Below are 11,561 nucleotides of genomic sequence, written 5' to 3'. Positions count from 1 at the left end.
CCTTCCCAGTAAGGGGACCAGAATACTGCCTCTCCCCTTGAGTGGGTCAAGGTGGAGCTAAGAGCTCTGGGCCTCACCCTTCAGGTTTCATTCCGTAGTCCTTCACCTTTAGAGGCAGCACAGACATACCAGGAGCAGGCTGAAGGACCTTCAGAGGTTCTTGGATATCTGCACCCCTAGGCTGGTCTTCACAATCCGGAAGTTGTGACGGGTGGCAGAGGCCCTCAGGGGCACTGACATCCTCTCCATTGCCAACTCTTCCAAGAGACACACCTCACCCTCTCCAGTTCTCAGGGCTCCCAGCCCCTCCTCTTTGCCTTCCTTTGCCACCTCTCTCTTTAGACCTTGAACCTGGTGATTGCTTTCAGGGACAGGGTTCTCTTTATTTCCCTACCCTACGGCATCACCCAGTCCCAAGGCTTCCATCCATCCACTGCTCAGCATCCCGAGCTGTCCTCCATGCTCGGAGCCCTCTCCTGTTTGAGCCTCTCGATGACCCACCAGACCTCATGACAGGCCCCTGAAGGACTCTTCTTCCTTTTTGCCTCATTTCCGCAAAGCACCCCACCTCCACTCAGGTTCCCACCTGAGCCAGAGGCCTGGCCTCTCTGGAGCTCTCAAAACTGGCACGAGTTGGTCCCTGTCCACCTCTGAAGTCACCTCCTCTGCAAGGAATCCCGTGACCACCACCTCTGAAGACAGCCTCTCCTTGTTACTCTCTCTCCCCATGTCCTGCGGACTGCCGTCATGTCACTCATCAGCACCAGGGAGCACGTATGCCCATGTGCACTCATGTGCCTAAAGCCTCACTCTGGGTCTCTAAATTCTCTGGGGGCAGGGAGCATGGAAGTCCTTGTCACCACCATCCCTGGCTCATAGTAGGAGTTGGAGAAATATAAGTTAGATGGCTGGGCACCTGGGTGGCTCAGGTGGTTTTGTGTCCAACTCTAGATCTCAGCTCAGGTCTTGATCTCAGGGTCATGAGTTCAGGCCCTGCATTGGGCTCCACAATGGATGTGGAGCCTACTTAAAAAACAAACAAACAAACAAACAAACAAACAAAAATATATATATATATATAAATATATAAAGATTATGGGCCTTGTAGCTATATAATCTATAATCTATATACCATACCATAATCTATATATCTATTCATAATCTATCTATCTATCTATATATAAAGAAATTTTTTTTCAGATGATACAGTGAATGAATGAAGTGAATGAATGAGAAAATGCATGAACAGGGTGTTTGGGTGGCTCAGTCGGTTGAGTGTCTGCCTTCTGCTCAGGTCATGACCCAGGGGTCCTAGGATCGAGCCCCACATTGGGCTCTCTGCTTTGCGGGGAGCCTGCTTCTCCCTCTCCCACTCTTCCTGCTTGTGTTCCCTCTCTCGTTGTGTCTCTCTCTGTTTAATAAATAAAAAACCAAAATCTTAAAAAAAAAAAAAAAAAGAAAAGAAAATGTATGAAACATGACATCACCTCTCCCACCCCCACCTTCATCCAGCCTTCTAGTCCTGTTGATTCACCTCCAAGGTGTTTCAAATTCATTTCCTCCCGGCACCTCACCTCCCACATCAAGTACTCTGACGATTAATTAATTCTACAATTGCCCACTGAGAACTCGGAGCTGGGCAGCTTGCTGGCTCCTGGGGCGGCAGGGGCACAGGGCCATTGCTCAGAGCTTTGATGAGGCAGCACTGACTGTAGGAGCTCACCAGAGCACTGTCAGAGGAATTCTTTCTTATTCTGGAATCCTGAAATTCCACCTCCAGAAACTCTCTACTTTTTTTTTTTTTTTTTTTAAGTAAACTACCCCCAAGGTGACACTTGAACTTAAAACCCCAAGATCAAGAGTTATATGCTCTACTGATTGAACCAGTCAGGTGCCCTGAAAATCTCCACTTTTTTAAAAATATTTTTTTAAAAGTTTATTTGACAGACAGAGGTCACAAGGAGGCAGAGAGGCAGGCAGAGAGGGAAGGGGAAGCAGGCTCCCTGCTGAGCCGGATGCGGGGCTCCATTCCAGGACCCTGGGATCACAACCTGGCTGAAGGCAGAGGCTTTAACCCACTGAACCACCCAGGTACCCCGAAAATCTCCACTTTAATGGATGATTCCCTCGTCCTTCCTAGCCACTCTGTTCTGCATGTGGCCGTGTCTCTGCATGGTCACAACTGGCACCTAGGCCTGGCCCACCATCTTTTCTGGCCTCCCTGCCTCCACCTTTATTCCCTACAGTTGTTCTCTGCCTAATAGCTCAGACGATCTTCTAAATCATAAATCAGGTTGTGCTGCTTCACCATTGCCCTCCGGGTAAGTCCAGACCCCACAGCGGAGCCTCTAAGACCTGGGAGGTCTGGGCTCTGATGGCCTCACCTCTCATCTCCCGTGCACCCTGCTCCTCGCTGCTCTGGTTCCACTGTGCCATTCTACCTGTGGCTCCCTGAGCGTGGTTCCCACACTCTGGCCTGTTTCTTCTCCCAGCTTCCCTTCTACTTGGGTTGCTCCTCCCTCTTATCTACTCGGAAAAGGATTCAGTGGTCACCTCCTCCAAGAAATCTGCATCCTCTGGCTTCCCATTCAACCCTTCTGAGCACCCATTACTTCCAACAGTCCTAGTCTAGGCTTGGCTCCCCGCCCTGTGACTCCCAGGGCCAAGCATGGATGGGGCGGCAGTGACCAGATGGGACACCCGAGGCTTCGGCTGGCCCCCTCCCCTTGCCCAGGCACCTTGAAGGAGGGATGTTAGCTGAGGCCTGCGGGGTATTGGGAGGCCTCTCCAGCTTCTCCCCAACAACTGTGAACCAGGTGAGGAAGGACAGAGCTGAAACCCATTTCACAGAGGAGCCACCTGAGGCTCAGGGAAGGCAGAGCTTTTCCATGGTCCTGTGCTTAGGAAGGGGCAGAGTCTGAGCTTCGGCTCAGCTCAGAGTCCTCCTCAGTTGTGCTCTGAGTCTGCCACGCTTCCCTGAACACATGCCCAGCCTAGCGCCAGGCTGGGAGCTGGGGCGGGGCACAGAACCATTGCCATTTCTAACCATGAGCACCATGAGTCCGCATTCCTGAAGGGACAGGCTCTGGCCTGAGAAAAGTCCCTCTACTAAAAGGCAGAGGGTGGTGACAACCACAGCGAACCCCAGGTCCTCATGTAGGGTATAGCTCGTTCCACTTTGGGAAGTAAAGCAGTTCAAATCCCCAAACCCAGAAAAATGGAGGCTTCCCTCAGCCTGCCCCACAGCCTCCACGGCTACAGCCCTCTGGTACGCAACTTCACTCCCCAAAAAGGGGGAGAGAGTCTGTGTGTACCTGCTACTAACCTCCACTGCCCTCCAGCCCCAGGCTGGGCTCTACTTCCCATTGCGTCGGTCAAAGGGCAGGGGCCAGGGTTGCTGCTCCACGTTCAAGTCCCGGCTTTACCACCCTCAACTCCTGGTTCCCGGAGCCACTTCTCAACAACAAGCCACTTCCGATGCTTGTTTTAACTGAACCCATCCATTCAGCCAGCAAAACTGCAAGTTGAAGATGGGCTCCGTCTCATTCATAATCAATACAATGCACATATAAACAGCAACAACAGCCCCCCACTTTTTTTGCCTCTGAGATAGGTAGTGAGGGACGATGTGTGAGTGGGAATTGGTTTGAGGGTTTAAGAGTAGTTTTTTCAGTATGTTTCAGGATGTCATATCCACTTCAAGATATTCATCCCTAAGAAAGAGTTGTACAGGCAAGAAAAGATCTGTGCCTGAGGACGCTGATGACTGGCTTGCGTGCCAGGGGTAAAGGGACAGCGCAGTCCTCGTGACCATCAGTGGGCGACAGAATGCTGGAGGCGCACGTAAGCCCAGACAAGCTCTGTGGCCACTGAAGATGGAAGTCAGGCACAGATCAAACACCTCTTAGGTACCTGGCAACGTTCTGGGTGCTGAGGACACAGTGGCAGACCAGACAGGCAAGGTCTCTGCTCTCAAGTTTACATTCCAGCCAAAGAAGACCGATCATCATCAAGTTAGCACCTAAGTACAATGACTTCAGAGAGAGGGGAAGGAACTGGAGAAAACAACCAGGGTTGATGTGACGTTGAGGGGTGGGGCTGAGGGACACCTTTAGTCAAGGTGCTCAGGGAAGGCCTCTTTGAGCCGAGAACTGAATGACAAGAAGGAAAACAGTCATGGAATGATCCAGAGAAAGGATATTCCAGGCCAAGGGAACAGCAGGGCAACGGCTCGGAAGTGGCAGTGAGCTTGCTGCGTGTAAGTCACATGGGCTGCAGCAGAGGGAGAGGAGGTCTGAGAGGTGGCCGGCGCCAGTCAGGGTAGGGTAGGGAGTGAGGGCTTTCTGTCTCTCCACAGGGAAAGGTGCTCCACACAATAAACACGGAGTGAGGAGAGCACCAGAACAGCTGCCTGCTCTCCAGTCGCAAAAGTCTCCTCAGGACAAATCTGCCTCCACTGGCCCGGAGAGCTGTCAGTGGCCATCACCTCTGGGCATTGTAAATTCACCTGGTCTTATTTTTATTTTTTTCCTTTCGGTTGGCAGTGAATGTGTCGCTGTTTTCAAAGACAGCATGGCTCCCACTTCTTGAGGCAATTCCAGGCCAGCCGCTGCACCTAGTAGGCATCTGTCTAGCCCAGGGTTGCCAGGCTCCACAGGTGACTTCCCTGGGGACTCTGCCCCAGGCAGGCTGGGGTTTCTGCTATTGCCCCCAGTGATCCAGCTTCGGCCTCTGGGGGGCCTGTGAGCGGAGCCGTGCTGGGGTGTGGGGTGATTGTGTCCCACAGGCTGGGCCAGGCCTCCTTCCTTCCTTCCTGACTCTGTTCTCCCAAAGGACAAGTAGGGAGGGACGTCCACGCCTCTCCCAGGTCATGGGATGAGCTGTTCCCCTGGGACCCTTTCAGGCCAGGCCCCTTGCCAAAGGCTACATTGAGTGATGTGTAGTTTATTTTGAGTACCTACCACTAGCAGAACTGTTCTGACAGATCCGGAGGGCACTGTAGTGGGGAAAGTTCTAGTCACCCTGTATGTGGTCACATCCCTCCACCCATCAGAAGAGGATCCTCCTGCGGGGGATGGGGAACTGACCCCCACCTTGCCCCATTTGAGCCTACGAAGGGCAGTATTGGTCTTTGGCGCCACCGTGTGGGAACCATCCACACTGCAGCCGCGCATTCCACAAAATACTGCCCAGCTTCGGGAGGCAACCCCCCTTGCCCCAAGTTTCTGCAGATGGGTAGCCCCTGGAGTGTGCAGTGCACGATCTGTTCAGCCGTATGCAGCGGCAGCTCTCCTCACACTCAGACCCAGTGGCATATCGCAGTCACTGGGAACCCCCCCACCACCATTAAAACATCCTCCACTCTCTGAAGCCTCTCTGCAAATGCTCCCTGACCCTCCACTTTCCAGTTCCTCTCCTCCTTGGACGTGTACCAAGTGTGCTGAATATACACAATCCTCCCTCTCTTCTGAAACTCCCTCTGGCTTGTGTGACTGCTCTTCTTGGATTTCTAGCTGCATCTCTGGCTGTTTCTCTTCATGTCGCTTGGTAGGGTATTGGGCTCCCTTCTCTCACCCTTAGTATTTTTCTCCAAGCCGTCCTGACAACTTCCAGGGCCTTCTTCCCATCCCCACAGTGATGCCTTGGGCCTCAGCAACCCCCCCAATCTCTCATTCCATTTACCCCCGAAGCTGACCCTTGGGCAACCCAAACTCACTGTGTCAAGTCCATTCCATGTCCTCTCCTCAGAACTGTTCCCCCTCTAGGGTTCTCAGGTTAGTCTGGGTAGCCTTTTCCCGACCACCCCCATCAGCCACGAGGTTTGTCCTGCCCCCCCACCCCCTCCGCCAGAGCACCACCCGCGCCTCCTTCCTGGCCTCTTTAGTGTCCTTGGTTTCACGCAGCCTGGTCCATTCTCCACAGCGCAGCTGACGGCCTCTGCATACTGGACCCTGTTCCTTCCCACTTCCCCACTGGTCCTTCTTCTCTGGCCAGTTCCTCCCCAGGAGGTCCTGGCTCCAGTTATCCTGAACTTTGCTCCCTGAATACAGCCTGCTTCCCATGCCTCCACAGCTGTCCTGAGCATCTTTTTCCTCTTTCCTTCATTGGGCCGACTCCTGCCTACCCTTAAGCCTCAGCTCAGACATCAGCTTCCTCTGGAACTCCTTCCCTGGACTCCAGGTGAGTTCAGGAGCCTCTTGGTCATGCTTACAATGCCCATGCTGCTCCCTCCACAGCCTTGTCTGCCTCCGCTTCTGCAAGGCACAACCGCTCCTGCACGGGCTGCACAAACCAAGGCCAGACCCAGGCCCAGTCACTCTGCCTGATTTTCAGACTCAAAGGTCCTAGATCTCAAAAGTTGTCAAGTACACCACAGTGAACCAGCTGCCAGGCTCGGATGGGACCCGAGGCTCTTACCTTCCACTCTGGAGCTCCCGTGTTCCCTCAGATGCCATTGTGAGCTAAGTCAGGATCCTTGAGAGCCCATGGAGCTGGATAGGCAGAGAATTGGCAGGTTCATGGCGTGGGGGGAAGCCGCCATCAGCTTGGGCCCTTGAGAGCCCAGGGTGCTAGTAGGTACTGTCACAGCAAGGGGACTAGCGCGCAGGTGACTTCAGGCCAGCACATGTGCTGAAAGGCATTAATGAGTTTCCTTTCTCCCCCGGAGCTGTGCAGCGGGAGTGTGGCTTGGACGTCAAGCAGGGAGGGCCCGAATTCCTGAAGGGTGGTGGTGGCAGCTGTTAGGTTCCTGGGGTTAATTATCTCCAACGTCACATAGAAGAGAATGTGCTGAGGTGTGACCTCCTCCGCCCAGTCTTGGCTTCTCAGGGCATGGGTCTCTCCAGAACTCATGATGCTCCCCATTTGACAAAGTCTGAAGACCAGCTCTGTCTGCCTGTGGACCTCAGCTACCTTACCATACCCCAGACCCAAGGAACTGACTTTTCCCCGAGATGCTTTGGTGGTGGGGGGGCGGTTTCCAGCTCTGGGCCTCTGCCTTTGCTGTGCCCTCTGCCTGCTCCATGCCTGGGCCCAGCTATTTGGTCAGGGAGCTCAGTAAACACTGGTGAATTGAATTACCCTGTAAATAAACAGAAAGTGCCAAATAGGTTGCCTGGCACTTAGGAGATGCAACCCCCCCCAAACTTTGTAAGCAAACAGATTACCCAAAATGGACAAAGAGAAGGGATCCGTCCAGTCTTTTCTTGTGGCTCTGCTCCCCAAACCAATCTTTCACTTCTTCCAAACAGCCCTGCTCTCTCTATCCCAGGCCCCCCATGGCAATTCAGCCTGTCCTTTTTGGTATCTGGACAATCTACCCAAGGTGTCAAGAGCCCTTCTAGGAGGGGTGCCTGGGTGGCTCAGTCGGTTAAGCATCTGCCTTCGGCTCAGGTCATGATCCCAAGGGTCCTGGGATCGAGCCACCCATCGGGCTCCCTGCTTGGGAGAGAGCTTGCTTTTCCCTCTCCTTCTGCCTGCCGCTCTGCCTACTTGTGCTTCCTGTCAAATAAATAAATAAAATCTTAAAGAAAAAAAAAAAAGAAGCAGCAGCAGCCTTTTAGGAACCCCACAGTGGCCTCAGGCCCCTGAAGCTTCTTGACATAAGTGCGTGGGATTACTTGCTCAGGGGCCAAAAGCGCTCACTTCTCCATGCCCAGCGCCCAACACCCAGCACAGGAACTGGATGGATGCTCTGTAAATATCTGTTGCGTTAGGAAAGACCGCAAGGCCCGGAACACTGGGGTGTTTTCTCCCTCTCTGAAGCCGCCTGCATCATCTGCTCATCCGTGGTTATTCCAAGTGCCCAGAGGCAGAGGCTCTCACACCTGAGCTCTGTCTGGTTCTTTGCTGTTTCTGTCATCACTCTCGCTCTTGTTTTTCCCTCCAGTTCCCCCAGGAGCAGAGAAGCTTGACAGTTTCACACTAAAGCTGAAAACTTCCCCCAAGATCCCTCTAGCTTATTTCCTGGAATCTGCTTTCCACCTCTCTTGGCTTATACAGCCAGTGACTCACTGGGCCAGGAGTCTCTTCTCTGCAGGGATTTCTTGCAGGAAACGTGAGAGGAGCTGGTGACATCGTCTTTCACCCCACCCCCTCTCAGTCCTGGCTTTTCCTATCTAGAAGGCCAGATTTGTTGTACCACGTGAGGCGGCAGAATTGCTATTTTTTCCCCCTGACACTGGCAGCCCTTATTAAATCAGGGCCCTGAACTTCAGGGGCTCACACCAGAGTGTTCGCAGGTTTCCAACACCCCCCAAATCACCTCTGTTCCCTTGCTAAGCTTCCACATAATGACAACCTCTGGCTCTCCCGGGAAATCTAGAAAACCATAGGAATACAGCTAATGTGCTTTTGAGATGCCAAGCCTTCTCACCCTTCCTAGCCCCCAGAAATCACACATGCACATACTTTCTAATTTGTAATACTTTTTAAAATTTTCCAATGCAAATTATAGAGTCTGCTGCCCACACAAAAGCAGGCTTCACATCGGCTGTCCCTGGCAGGAGGTTTTTCACACGGAGCAGGAGGGGAACCCTGCCAATGGCACCCACGCGGTCAGATGAGCTGAGGGTGGGAGCGTGCATGTCCGTGTCAACTCTGAGAGACTCTGGGGCAGCTGGGCTTGGGGGGGGTGGGATTTTAGGGACTGTGATGCAAGTGGATGAATGGGGGTAGCATCTGGCTATGGGCGTGCAACAGCAGCGGGTGTTTGAAAGGCAAGGTGTATATTTGTGTGTGACAACCTGAGGGTTGTCAAAGCCGCTTGCTTAAATTAAAAATCACTTTGCAGATGAGTCCGTGAAACAAAGCAGAAGGATGGCTTGTAGGTAGTGAATTAACCAGACTTCCCTGAAGTTTGAAGAACAATTCTGGAGGAGCCCAGTAACACCACCACCAGCATCAATAACACACGGGAACAACAGCCATCACTTTTGAATACTTAGCATGTACCACACACATGCACACGTGTCACACATGCACACACAGGTAGTATGGCATACCCAAGTCAAGGCAGTCTGATCTTCTGTGGGTTCTCTGTTCTATAATGGCCTTGGAACCTTTTGCTCAGGACCTATTCTGTGGGTTTCAGGGTAAAACAAAAATGCAGAGCATCTTGTTCGAAACTATGACAGCAGGGCGCCTGGGTAGCTCAGTGGATTAAAGCCTCTGCCTTAAGTTCAGGTCATGATCCCAAGGTCCTGGGATCGAACCCTCCATCGGGCTCTCTGCTCAGCAGGGAGCCTGCTTCCTCTTCTCTGCCTGCCTCTCTGCCTACTTGTGGTCTCTGTCAAATAAAGAAAGAAAAATCTGGGGCGCCTGGGTGGCTCAGTGGGTTAAGCTGCTGCCTTCGGCTCAGGTCATGATCTCAGAGAGTCCTGGGATTGAGTCCCGCATCGGGCTCTCTGCTCAGCGGGGAGCCTGCTTCCCCCCTCTCTCTCTCTGCCTGCCTCTCCGCCTGCTTGTGATTTCTCTTTCTGTCAAATAAATAAATAAAATTAAATTAGAAAAAAAAAAAAGAAAGAAAAATCTTAGGAGAAAAAAAAAAAAAGACACACATGTTGGGCCCCGTTGAGCACAGGGCTCTATGTGAGGACACAGCTCTCAGGCGCGTGAAGCAGAGCCTCCTGCTCTCACCTTCAAATGACCACGGGCACTGCTCAAACTTCTGTCCAGTGGGAAGACTTCCCCCCAAGGCTGGGACTGTAATGTGAGAGCAGTTCAATTTCAGTGTGTCTCTTTCACACCAACACAAAGCACCCTTCAGCAGAGCCTGAGCTTTGTCCCTCTGTTAGCCACTTGCTGGGGACTGCACGTAACGCATGGGTGGGAGCTGAGTGACAGCCATCAGAGCGACAGCATTAGGGGATGCTGAGGCTTGAGCCCGTTTATGCAGACGACTTGTACTATTTGGGCCTGGTCAGGCTTGGTCTGGGATAAATAAGAGAGCAAACGGCTGGATAAAGATATAGCAGGCTACCAGTGCGGGCTGGAAAGCTGCACATGCCAGAGCAATCACAGAAAACTGAACTTCCAGGGAATGGCTGTGACCCAAGCTAAGGAGGGAAATCCATCTGGATAAAAGGACCGTGCCCTGGGAAGTCATAATCATAATCATAGCTATGTACAGATCTAGCAAGAGACCTTCAAAAGAATTGAGGAAAAAACTGACAGGAAAGGGAAAAACTTGAGTCATCTATAATAATCGCCCAATATTTTCCCACCCCACTTCCATAGGTGGAGAGAATAGCCAGACTGCGTAATGAGAAAATGCATAGAAGAAAATGCAAGAAGAATGCTGTTAATGACCCTGCCTGTGGCTGACATTGACAGAACACATAATCCAACAGCAGGGGCACCCCACATTCTTTTCTAGCAGGTGTGGCACCTTCACCATGAGAGACCATGTGCCTGCCCACCAAACAATAGTAATAAAATTTAAAGAACGTACAGAGTATGTTCTCTATCACAGAAGGCAATTAAAAGAAATAGCAAAGGGGTGCCTGGGTGGCTCAGTGGGTTAAAGCCTCTGCCTTCGGCTCAGGTCATGATCCCAGGACCCTGGGATCGAGCCCCGCATCAGGCTCTCTGCTCAGCTTCCCCCCCTCTCTCTGCCTGCCTCTCTGCCTACTTGTGATCTCTGTCAAATAAATAAAATCTTAAAAAAAAAATAAAAGAAATAAAGAGATACACAGAAAAATCTCAGATATTTGGAAATTATACAACACACATCTGAAGAATTGAGAGAAAACATCCTGAATGGGATGATAAAACTAAATATATCAAAAGCTTGTGGGATACACTGAAGCAGTAGTTAAAGGGAATCTTAGAGTTTAAAACACTTACGTTATAGAAAAGAAAAGTGGGAAGTGGGGGGTTAGTTCGACATTCTCAAGCCTTTGTGGTTACCAGAGTCTGAACCTTGCAGGGTAGAGGCCTCCTCCCCCTGATCTCCCTGCCCACAGGCTCTCCCATCCCTTCCAGATGGTAGCCCAGAATACTGTTGCAACACACACATCCGATTGTGTCTCCCTGGGTCTGAACCCTCTTGTGGCCCCTCACTGCTTCAGGACAAAATTCAAAATGGACCTGGCCAGCTGGCCTTTTGTGACGACCTTTACTTCTGATGTCACACCCTGTTTGCCACTGTCCCACCACCAGCTTTCCGAATTGTCTCTTGAAACATGAGTTTTTCTCACTTTTCTTTCTCTTTTCTGCCTTAAAACTAGAGGTCAGATAAAATGCAGGACTCCCAGTTAACTGGACTTTCAGAGAAGTAATGAATAACTTTTTTAGAAAAGATTTTATTTGCCAGAGAGCGAGGGAGCAAGCACAAGCAAGGGGAGCAGCAGGCAGAGGGCGAAGCAGGCTGCCCGCCGAGCAGGGAGCCTGATGTGGGGCTCATCCCAGGACCCTAGCATCATGACTGGAGCCGAAGGCAGACGCTTAACTGACTGAGCCACCCAGGTGTCCCATGAATGACTTTTTAATATGAGCATGTCTCCAAAGCTGCATGGGGCATATGTATACACACAAAAAAAGTATTCGTCACTCATCTAAAA

This window comes from Mustela putorius, unplaced genomic scaffold (assembly GCF_011764305.1).
Source record: "Mustela putorius furo isolate JIRA1106 unplaced genomic scaffold, ASM1176430v1.1 tig00000174_pilon_pilon_pilon, whole genome shotgun sequence".
In the NCBI taxonomy this organism is placed as follows: domain Eukaryota; kingdom Metazoa; phylum Chordata; class Mammalia; order Carnivora; family Mustelidae; genus Mustela; species Mustela putorius.
Note: the sequence above shows the minus strand (reverse complement) of the source record.